Source organism: Pristiophorus japonicus, chromosome 23, assembly GCF_044704955.1.
Source record: "Pristiophorus japonicus isolate sPriJap1 chromosome 23, sPriJap1.hap1, whole genome shotgun sequence".
In the NCBI taxonomy this organism is placed as follows: Eukaryota; Metazoa; Chordata; class Chondrichthyes; family Pristiophoridae; genus Pristiophorus; species Pristiophorus japonicus.
In genome coordinates, this window is record NC_091999.1 from 16,922,505 (window position 1) to 16,934,271 (window position 11,767).

The following is an 11,767-nucleotide window of genomic DNA, read 5'->3' on the forward strand; positions in this document are numbered from 1 at the left end:
CAGCATGTGTCAGATACAGAGTGGAGCTCCCACTATACTCTCCCATCACACATTCACAGAACAGTAACAGCACGATTTAGATACAGAGTGATGCTCCCTCTATACTGTCCCATCACACACTGCCAGGACAGGTACAGCACGGTTTAGGTACAGAACAATGCGCCCTCCATAACATCCCATCAAACAATTCCCAGGACAGGTAAAGCACGTGTTGGATACAGAGTAAAGATCCCTTCAAACTTTCCCATCAAAAACTCCCATGCCATTTAATGCACAGGTCACATTTTTGAATAAAGCTCCCTCTGTGCACTCCAATCAATTTGGTCCGAGGCATATCCTTATGGCTGAGGGAAATATTTTGTTAGATGTTGACATCTAGTTGTGGGGGAATGTCAATGATCCATTCTTGAGATATAGGAGGAAAATGGAAAATTGAGAGGCAGAGGATACACAAATCTCCACTATCACCTTTGTGATGTTGCTGTACATGCTGACGAGAAGCAATCTTTCGCCTTTCTGTCCGTGGGTATCATCTTTATTTTATTCTCCTATAATGTAGAGGAATGTACGAAAAACAATTGTTCCTGGAATTTGTTGAGAGATTTGCATTTCTCTCTGTCTTTATTTCTATGCTTTGCTGGTGGGGAAACGGTTATTGTGTCTCTGTCGCTCAATGATCTAATCTGGGACTTCTATTTCTGTGTTTATTTACATAAACGCCTCACTGCTGGCCATGAAGTGTTCATGGCAGGAAAATCAGATTAACAGAATCACTTATTGATCAGCCTCAACTCACAACAATGGCTTATTTTAAGAATATTGACAGTGGGTATACAGAAGTAGAAATATGTCGAACAGCGACGTTAGCTGCAGTTTTGTTCAATTGCAACAGATGTGATTTATATCAAAGGGAATAAATATTAAAATGAATAATTCAGTTCTGAAAATTCTGCTGCTGAAATCAGTGGAACATCTCTGAACAGACTGTTATTCCACTGGATCTCCATTTAATGGAATATTTAACTAACTGAAACTAAGCAATTTAAACCAGTGACCAGAGGAGTACCGGCAATCACAGCATTATCTGAGCATTTCACATATCGCAACTTGTATTTTGAAATGTTGACATTTAGAAACACTTTGCATTTATATAGCGCATTTCATGATCTCATGATGTCCCAAAATGATTTACAGACAATGAATTACTTTAGAAGTGTGGTCACTGTTGTAATGTAGGCAACGTGGCAGCCAATTGGTGCACATCAAGATCACGCAAAGAGCAATGAAATAATAATCAGGTCATCTATTTTTCAGAAGTTCGTTAAGGGATAAATATTTGCGCTGTAAACCCTGGAGAACTCCTCTGCACTTCAATATAGTGCCATGAGTCCTTTAAATCCACCTGAGCGGAAAGATGGGGCTCAATTTAATGTCTGCCCCGAAAGACGGCACCTCTGACCGTGCAGCATTCCCTCAGTACTGGCACCGGGCGTGTCGGTATAGATTATGTGCTCAGGTCTCTGGAGTGGGGTTTAGTATCTGTGACCTTCTGAATCAGAGGCGAGAGTGATCCCACTGAGCCAAGGCTTGAACATGTCACAGCTTGTATTTTAAAATGTTGCCATTCAGCTCATCGTGTCTGAAGTTCAAGGACTGAGTTCAGTCTGACTCCGATTGGTTTATTATCAGGAGCGAGTTCGCTTATCTTGCTTGGGATGTCATTCCCTCACTGGTATTTCCACTGGGTCCATGTAAAAGTGTCAGCGATTCCGCAAGGAACATCTGGAAGTGCCCGAAGCACAAGGACTCACGGAACCTGAATGTTACACTGTGTCAGATGCACTATCAGTGCAGCTGGAAGCTGGGACTGTTCTGCTTAGAGCCGAGCAGGTTATGGGCCACTTAATAGAGGTGTTCAAAATCAGTCAGAATTTTGTTCGGGTAAATTGACATATACTCCATCACTCCGTTCCTCCATCCCCATCACGCTCCACCCATCTCCACTTCACTCCCTCCCTTCATCGCTCCCTCCCACCATCTCTTACACCCTCCACCCGTCTCTCCTTCCCTCCCTCCGTCCATCCCTCCCGCCCTCCATACCTCCATATGTCGCTCCGTCAATCTCTCCCTCCCTGCACACTTCCCTCCCTGTCTCCGTCCATTCCTCACCACTCCATCACTCCACCGCTCCCTTGCTCCACTCCTCCCTCCCGCCATCCCTCCCTCAGGCCAACCGATTATTATTATTTCCCTTTGCAGTTTATCTGCTCCCATCGATGAGGATTCATCAGATGGAATTTTCTGCACCCAATTCCTTCAGCGAGCTTTAATATATATTATCAAATAAGAGAGAGAGCGATGGCTAATATATATATATATTTAATCCCCCTGCCTAAAAACACTGACACGTAATAAAATGGCGACCTTTCTGGAGAGGGAGTTGGCTGGGGAACTGGCACTGGGTAGAAATTCTAGTTGGGGCAGTCAGGATATTTTCCGTTATTTAAATAAAAAAGATAAAGGTAAGAATTAAAGAAATTATTTTAAGACATCGTCGACTTCAGAAGCTCATTTTTCCTCCCCCTTCTCGCTGTTGAGGACGGGCCATTGCCCGCCTGGAGCTCGCTGCCATTCTGTGTACGGGATGGTAGGATTCAAACTCTCTCTACGCGGACAGATTTAGAGAAGCTGGGGTTGTTTTCCTTACAACACAGAAGGTTTCAGGGGAGATTTTCCAGATTGATACCAGGGATAAATGACTAGAAATACTAGTTCAGCCCTAGCTGGAGTACTGTGTCCAATTCTGCGCAGCACACTTTAGGAAGGACGTGAAGACTTTCGAGAGGATGCAGAAGAGATTTAATGGAAATGCATCCAGTATGGGCGATTAAAATTATTTGGAGAGACTGGAGAATTCTCGGGCTGCTCTCCTTAGAGCAGAGAAGGTGAAGAGGAGATTTAGTAGATTATAAGAACACAAGAACATAAGAAAGAGGAGCAGGAGTGGGCCATACGGCCCCTCGAGTCTGCTGCAACATTCAATACGATCATGGCTGATCTGATCATGGACTCAGGTCCACTTACCCGCCCGTTCCCGCTAAACCCATATCCCCTTATCGTTTAAGGAACTGTCTATTTCTGTCAACGTCCAAGCTTCCACAGCTCTCTGAGGCAGCGAATTCCACAGATTTACAACCCTCTGAGAGAAGAAATTTCTCCTCATCACTGCTTTTAATGGGCGGCCCCTGCTCTAAGTTTGTACCCTCTAGTTCTAGTCTCCCGCATCAGTCGAAACATCCTCTCTGCATCCACTTTTTCAAGCCCCTTCATAAACATATACCTTTTGACAAGATCACCTCTCATTCTTCTGAATTCCAATGAGTAGAGGGCCAACCGACTCAACTTTTCCTCAAAAGTCAACCCCCTCATTCGCGGAATCATCTGAGTGAACATTCTCTGAATTGCCTCCAAAGCAAGTTTATCCTTTCGTAAATATGGAAACCAAAACTGCACGAAGTATTCCAGGTGTGATCACAACAATACCTTATATAGCTGTAGCAAGACTTCCCTGCTTTTATACTCCATCTCTTTGCAATAAAGGCCAAGTTACCATTGGCCTTCCTGATCACTTGCTGTACCTGCATACTATCCTTTTGTGTTTCATGCATAAGTACCCCCACGTCCCACTACGTGGTGGCATGTTGCAATATTTCTCCATTTAAATAATAAATTGCTGTTTGATTTTTTTTCTGCAAAGTGCATGACTTCACACATTCCAACATTGTGCTCCATCTGCCAAGTTTTTCCCCACTCACATAACCTGTCTATGTCCTTTTGCAGATCGTGTGTGTCCTCCTCACACATTGCTTTTCCTCTCATCTTTGGATTGTCAGCAAACTTTGCCACGTTACACTCAGTCCCATCTTCCAAGTCGTTAATGTAGATAGTAAATAGTTGGGGTCCCGGCACTGATCCCTGCACACCCCATAATTTCCGGTTGCCAACCAGAGAATGACCCATTTATACCGAATCTCTGTTCTCTGTTAATTAACCAATCCTCTATCCATGCTAATATATTACCCGCAACCCCGTGAACTTTTATCTTGTGCAGTAACCTTTTACGTGGCACCTTGTTAAATGCCTTCTGGAAGACAAAATACACCACACCCACTGGTTCCCTTTTATCAACCCTGTTCACTACATACTCAAATAAATCCAGCAAATTATTCAAACATTACTTCACCTTCATAAATCCATGCTGCCTCTGCCAGACCGAATTTTGCTTTTCCAAATGTCCTGCTACTGCTTCGTTAATAATGGACTCCAACATTTTTACAAGCAAGATTAGTTCTAGGCATTAGGGGCTTCAATTAATGTGCAGAAACTGGAGAAGATGGCATTATTCTACTTAGGAGGAGAGAAGTTAAAGTGGAGATTTGATAGACGTGTTTAAACTCATCAAGGGTTTAGATCAGTGGTTCTCAACCAGTGTTCCGCGGCACATTGGTGTGCCGTGAACCCTTCACAGGTGTGCCACCAAATTGTGTAAAAGTATGGTGGACTTTAGCTAATTTTACAATGAAACACAAACCACTTAACTCTGAAACAGAAGGTTAGGGGGAGAGAGAGAGATAGGCAGACACTTATGCACATATGTCATCTACCTATATGTATGACGCCACTGCTGTAATAAACATTGCCAATATTGACAAATAACTATCTATTTATCTATACTATTGTCAAGACACTATGTTCTAGAGTTGTACAAGTAATAATGACAAGAGACAACACACACAAACAACTTATATGACCATACTCAGAACAAAATCCTTTGGAAAATGTGTTTCCCTTTAGTACTGAACACCGCCATCCACCACCCTCCCTCTCTCATTCCCTTACTCCCTCCCATTGATAATAGAGAAGTGTGAGTGCCTCCCATCGAATGAGACTGTGTGTGTGTGTGTGTGTATGTATAAGCATGTATATTTATGTTTGTGTGTGTAAGTGGGTCTGTACCAAGGGCGTAGCCAGGGGGCAGTTGGGTCATGGCCACACCCAATCCAAAATAATAGTATTAAATTGTTCATGTGAAAAGCTTACAATGTCATTATTATATAGGATGAAAGAAATGACAGACGAGTCTAACACATATGCAGTAAAAGGTGTAGTTTTTATAATAAAATGTTAAAAACTATTTAATTACATTTAACCACATTCTACTTTCTATTTTGTTATTGTTGTTTATTGATCTGCAGCTTGATGTGTGGCCGGGACTGGCGACATCTTTGATGCTTTGACCTGATACAGCGCCAATAAATGGCTCCTTTGATGTAGGCGACATCCAATTTGAACAGGCCTCGCAACCCTAGCGGTTACTTTGATTTCTGAGAGTTGGCTTTTAGCATATTTTGATCATAGTCAAATTCAAAATTTCCTGTTCAACTCAAGGTTCGTTTCTGTCTGGACTCTCTGGAGTTTGGAAATTGGAAGTCTCAGTTCGTGTCTGCCTGGAGTTTGGATCATTCAGCCGAATAAAGTTTGTCCCCGCAATGGACAAATTCATTTTAAGAAAACGTAAAAATGAGCAAGGAGATGTCAATGACAGTGCCACTAAAAGTGGCGCTAATAGGCCGACAACCAAAGCCAGTACAAGTGGCGCCGAACCAAATCCTAAAAAATCCAAAATTCATCGTCAATATATGGAGGATTGTTTGAGGTTCAGTTTTTCATGGACAGGATAAGAAGAATGTCCCATTCCATTGTGTGTTTGTGCAGAAAACAACTGTAGAACAGTGCAATGGTTCACAGTAAATTGAAACGTCATTTTACTCCGAAGCATGCACATCTTTCAACAAAAGATCAGAGTTATTTTAGGAAATTAATGTTGACGCAATCAAAAGAAGTGAAATATTTTGAAAAAAATGTTAAGAGTGTCAGATAAGGTTCAAATTGCTTCTTATGAAGTTGCTGAATTAACAGCGCAGAAAATGAAGTCTCATACTTTAGCTGAGTCACTTATTTTGTCTGCAAGTCGTAAAATTGCCAAAATATTGTTTGGTGATGCAGCAGAACAAGACATTGCAAAGATTCCGCTGTCTGATGATACAATTCGGAGAAGCATAAATGAAATGTCACCTTACATTGAAGAAAATGTAGCCAAGAAGCTGACAAACTCGAATTTAGCTCTGCAAATCGCCGAGTCCACCGACATTAGTGGTAAAGCACAATTATTAGCATCTGTTCGCTTCATTCATGAAAACGAGATATTTAACCAATTTCTGTGCTGTAGAGAACTTCCAGAAAATACTAGAGGTCAAGGCATATTTGATTCTGTGAATTCATAATTAGAAGACTTGAAAATTTTATGGGACTCATGTGCTTGGACCTGCACGGACAGTGCTCAATCTATGGTGAGATGTGTCAAAAGATTCAATATGCTCACAAAAAAACATAATCCAAATATATTATTCACCCATTGCTTTTTGCATAGAGAAGCACTTGCTGCAAAGACATTACTGCTAGAATTAAAATCTGTGTTAGATCAAGTTGTTAATATTGTAAATTATATAAATTCAAAATCTTTAAAAACTTGCTTGTTTAAACAGCTCTGCAAAGCTATGGATGCACAGCACGAATGTTTACTTTTGCATACAGATGTAAGATGGCTTTCAAGGAGGAAAGTCTTATGTCGTGTATTTGAACTTAAAGAAGAATTGTCAGTATTTTTTGAAAGAGAAGGAAACGATACCTTTTGCAAATACCTTAAGAGTGAAATGTGGTGTGCTAAGTTAGCATATTTGGCAGCTATATATAATTGTCTTTGCAGCGTTAATACCAGTATGCAAGGGCGAAATGAAAACATTCTCACCTCTACAGACAAGCTATTAGCTTTTCAGAAAAATAATTATAGCTGGAAAAAGAGAGCAACAGAACAAAATCTTGAAATGTCCCCTTTGATAACAAATCACAGTATTAAAAGTTTGCTCCTATCCTGATGGAGCATTTGGCATCACTGGAAGACAACTTCAAAAAATATTTTCTATCTTTGGATGTAGAGAAGTATGATTGGGTAAGAAATCCATTTTCTCCAACTAGTACGTCAGATTTTGATTTGACATTGCAAGAAGACGAAGAATTAATTACTATTTCTATAGACCACGGTCTTAAAATGAAACATTCAGATATGTTTATTGATGCATTCTGGATTTCTATTAAAGAAGAATATCCTGCAATATCAAAAAAAAGCTTTGATAATTCTGATGCAGTTTTCAACATCATATCTCTGTGAATTAGGATTCTTAACTCTTACGAACATCAAATGCAAAAAAAGGGAAAAATTTAGCGAACTTGAACACGAAATGAGAGAGGCCTTATCGGTTATAGGCCCTAATATCAGTGACAGAACTAAAAAACGTCAGGCTCAAATAGCACATTAAAATACTAATTAATCTGTAATTAATGTGAGGAATTATTATTATAGTTTATTATTGTATTGTTTCATTCAGAATAAAAAATAATTAATAACATACATGTATCCAATGTTGTATATCTCATATACTGTGACTAATAAAATGTTTTTTAAATTTTCTGAAACTTCATTTTTTAACCTTTTAATCCCTTCAAGTGTGCACCAAAAGTTCTAGTATACGAAATTGTGCCGCGAATACAAGAAGTTTGAGAACCACTGGTTCAGATGTAAGGTGATTGATTCAGATGTAAGGTGATTGACTAAAGAACCAGAGGCGATATTTGGACGAAATTTTTTATGCAACCACTGGTTAGGATTTGGGTTGTACTGCCTGATAGGGTGGCAGATATATAATCAATAGTTGCCCTCAATATAAAATTGTACAAATACTTGAATGAGGAAAAAATCCAGAGATATAGGGAAAGTGCGCTGGAGTGGGACTAACTGGATTGCTCTTCAAGAGAGATAGCAGAGATTTTTTGGGCTGAATGGCCACCTTCTGTGCCATACTAATCTATGAATGACCATAACATGGTTGAATTTCAAACTCAGTTGGAGGGTGAGAGAGTTGGTTCTCAAAGCAGTATCCAAAGCTTATATAAAGGAGACTACAAAGGTCTGAGTGCAGTGCTTGCTAAAGCGTACTGGGAAAATAGATAAAAGTATGGGACGGTTGATGAGCAGTGGCAGACATTTAACGAGATATTTCATAACTCGCAACAAAAATATATACTAATGAGCAGGCAAGACTGAAAGAGTAGGGATAACCATCCGTGGCTAACTAACGAAATAAGAGATGGTGTCAAATTGGAAACAAAGGCATACAATGTGGCCAAGACTAGTGGGAGCCGAGAGGATTGGGAAACTTTATAAAGCCAGCAAAGAACAACTAAACAAATTATAAAGAGAGAGAAGACAGATTAGGAAAATAAACCAGCACGAAATATAAAAACAGATGGTAAGACTTTCCACATGTACATAACGCAAAAGAGATGCTAAACTAAATGTTGGTAAACAAGAGGATCTGACTGGGGAATTAATAATGGAGAGCAGGGAAATGGCAGACGCATTGAACAAATATTTTGTATCGGTCATCACGGAAGCAGACACTAAAAACATCCAAATAGTGGAAAATCAATGTACTATATGGAGGGAGGAAATTATTACAATTATTATCACTAATGAAGTAATACTCGGTAGAATAATGGGATTTAAGGCAGACAATTCCCCAGGACTTGGTGGCTTACATCCAAAGGTCCTGAAAAAAGTGGCTGCAGAGATGGTGATGCATTGGTTGTAATCTCCCAACATTCTTTTGCTTCTGGGGCGGTCCCAGCGGATTAGAAAACTGCAAATTTAGTGCTCCTATTTTAAAAAATAGGCAGACGAAAGGCAAGCAACTATAGACTAGTGAGCCGAACATCTGTCATTGGGAAAATGCTGGAGTCCATTCAGAAAGCAGTAGCGGGACATTTGGAAGAGCATAATTCAATCAAGCACAGTCAGCATGGTTTCGTGAACGGGAAATCAAGTTTGACAAATTTGGTGGAGATCTTTGAGGATGTAACGAGCAAGTTGGATAAAGGGGCTCCATTGGATGTAGTTTATTTGGATTTCCAGAAGGCATTCGATAAGATGCCACATAAAAGGTTACTGCACGATAAACGTTCACGGCGTTGGGGTTAATATATGGATAGAGGATTGGCTAACTAACAGATCGGAGAGTCGGGATATATTGGTCAATTTCCATTTGGCAAACAGTAACTCGTGGTGTGTCGCAGGGATCAGGGTTGGAACCTCAACTATTACAATCGCTCATAATAAATTGGATGAAGGCCTGCAGTGTAATATAGCCAGTTTGCAAATGTTACAAAGATAGGGATAGGTGGGAAAGAAAATTGTGAGGAGGATACAAAAAATCTGCAAAGGAATATGGACAGACTAAGTTCATGGGCAAAACTGTGCAGGATATTGATGATGCCACACCGAGAATACTGCGTCCAGTTTTGGTCTCTGTATTTAAGAAAGGATATATCTGCATTGGAGGCATTTCAGTGAACATTGATTCCAGAGCTGAGGGGGTTGACTTATGAAGATAGGTTGAGTAGGTTGGGCCTATACACATTGGAATTCAGAAGATGAGAGGTGATCTTATTGAAACTTATAAGATAATAAGGGTGTTCGACAAGATGAATGCAGAAAGGATATTTCCACTCAGGGGAAAATAAAACTAGGGGACATAGTCTCAGAATAAGGAGCCGCCCATTTAAAACAGAGATGAGGGGAATTTCTTCGCTTAGAGTGTTGTAATATGTGGAATTCTCAGCCCCAGAGAGTTGTGGAGGCTAAGTCATTGAATATATTTAAGGTGGAGATAGAAATATCTTTGAACAATAAGAGAACAAACGGTTATGTGGATAGAAACATAGAAACATAGAAAATAGGTGCAGGAGTAGGCCATTCGGCCCTTCTAGCCTGCACCGCCATTCAATGAGTTCATGGCTGAACATGCAACTTCAGTACCCCATTCCTGCTTTCTCGCCATACCCCTTGATCCCCCGAGTAGTAAGGACTTCATCTAACTCCTTTTTGAATATATTTAGTGAATTGGCCTCACCAACTTTCTGTGGTAGAGAATTCCACAGGTTCAACACTCTCTGGGTGAAGAGTTTCTCCTCATCTCGGTCCTAAATGGCTTACCCCTTATCCTTAGACTGTGACCCCTGGTTCTGGACTTACCCAACATTGGGAACATTCTTCCTGCATCTAACAGGTCTGAACCCATCAGAATTTGAAACGTTTCTATGAGGTCCCCTCTCATTCTTCTGAACTCCAGTGAATACAAGCCCAGTTAATCCAGTCTTTCTTGATAGGTCAGTCCCGCCATCCCGAGAATCAGTCTGGTGAACCTTCACTGCACTCCCTCAATAGCAAAAATGTCCTTCCTCAAGTTAGGAGATCAAAACTGTACACAATACTCCAGGTGTGGCCTCACCAAGGCCCTGCACAAATGTAGCAACACATCCCTGCCCCTGTACTCAAATCCCCTCGCGATTAAGGCCAACATGCCATTTGCTTTCTTAACTGCCTGCTGTACCTGCATGCCAAAAAACATCTGCCGAAACCCAGGATTGAACAAGGGACCTTTAGATTTTCAGTCTAACGCTCTTCCAACTGTGATATTTCGGCTGGCATTTCGGATCGTAAAGAGGTGCAGCTGAGTCCATAATCAGATCAGCCATGATAGTAAATTGCAGAGCAGGATCGAGGGACCAGGTGGCCTACTCCTGCTCCTATTGCTTATGTTATTTTGTTTTTATTACACTTGGCACTATCTTTGTTGAAATTACACTAAACCTTGTCGTTGTTTAATTACATTAGGCCCTCTCTCTGTTTATATTACACTTGGCCCTGTCTTGGTTTATATTACACTAGATCTTGTATCTGTTTATAATACACTAGGCCCTGTCTCTGTTTATATTTACTAGGCCCTGTCTGTCTTTATATTACACGAGGCCCTGTCTCTGTTTATGTTATGCTGGACCCTGTCTCCATTTATATTCCACTAGGCCCTGTCTCTGTTTAGGTTACACTAGACCCTGTCTCCCTCTATGTTACACTAGGCCCTGTCTGCCTTTATGTTAAACTGGGCCATGTATCTTTTGACTTCACAACACAATGTCTGTTTGTGTCAACCGGGGCTCAGTGTTTCTCACTTTTGCCTTAGTCTCAGATAGTTTTGGGATAAACTCCCACTCCAAGGATTATATCTCTATTTATTGTACAACAGACATGGTTGTCAGTTATTTCTGCATTCGACCATGCGTCTGTAAGATAGACAGAAGATATATCGACGGTGGATAGATATTAATATAAATAAAGATATATATGCGTGAGGGTGGGAGGATGCAATACTTTTTTCGTTGGAACATACGTTTAATTTCGTTACTAGCTAGCAAGAGTTGTGTGCAAAGTAATTTAGATCTGTTATTGCATCGGTAATATTTGTGTTGCGAGGATGGGCTGATTCTTGTAACAATCTCCCAGAGATGGACTGGGATTGAGGGACAGCACTGAAGGTGAGCAATCCACTGCACTTTGAACTACTTAGTGGCACTCTGTGTGTTATCTCACCCTTCTCTGCTCTAAGGATAAGAACCCCAGCTTCTCCTGTCTCTCCACATAACCGAAGTACCTTATCCCTGGAAGCACACGTAAATCTTTTTGCACCCTCGCTAAGGCCTTCATATCCTTACTAAAGCGCGGTGCCCAGAATTGGACACAAAACTTCATTTGATG

The 11,767-nt window shown here is 40.7% G+C and overlaps 1 non-coding gene across 1 annotated transcript; it reads right to left on the reverse strand.

Moving 5' to 3' along the window:
• Positions 1-10,584: 10,584 nt before the first annotated feature.
• trnaf-gaa (transfer RNA phenylalanine (anticodon GAA)) lies at positions 10,585-10,657 on the reverse strand. The gene has a single exon. It is a non-coding gene; the product is annotated as a tRNA-Phe (tRNA).
• Positions 10,658-11,767: the final 1,110 nt, after the last annotated feature.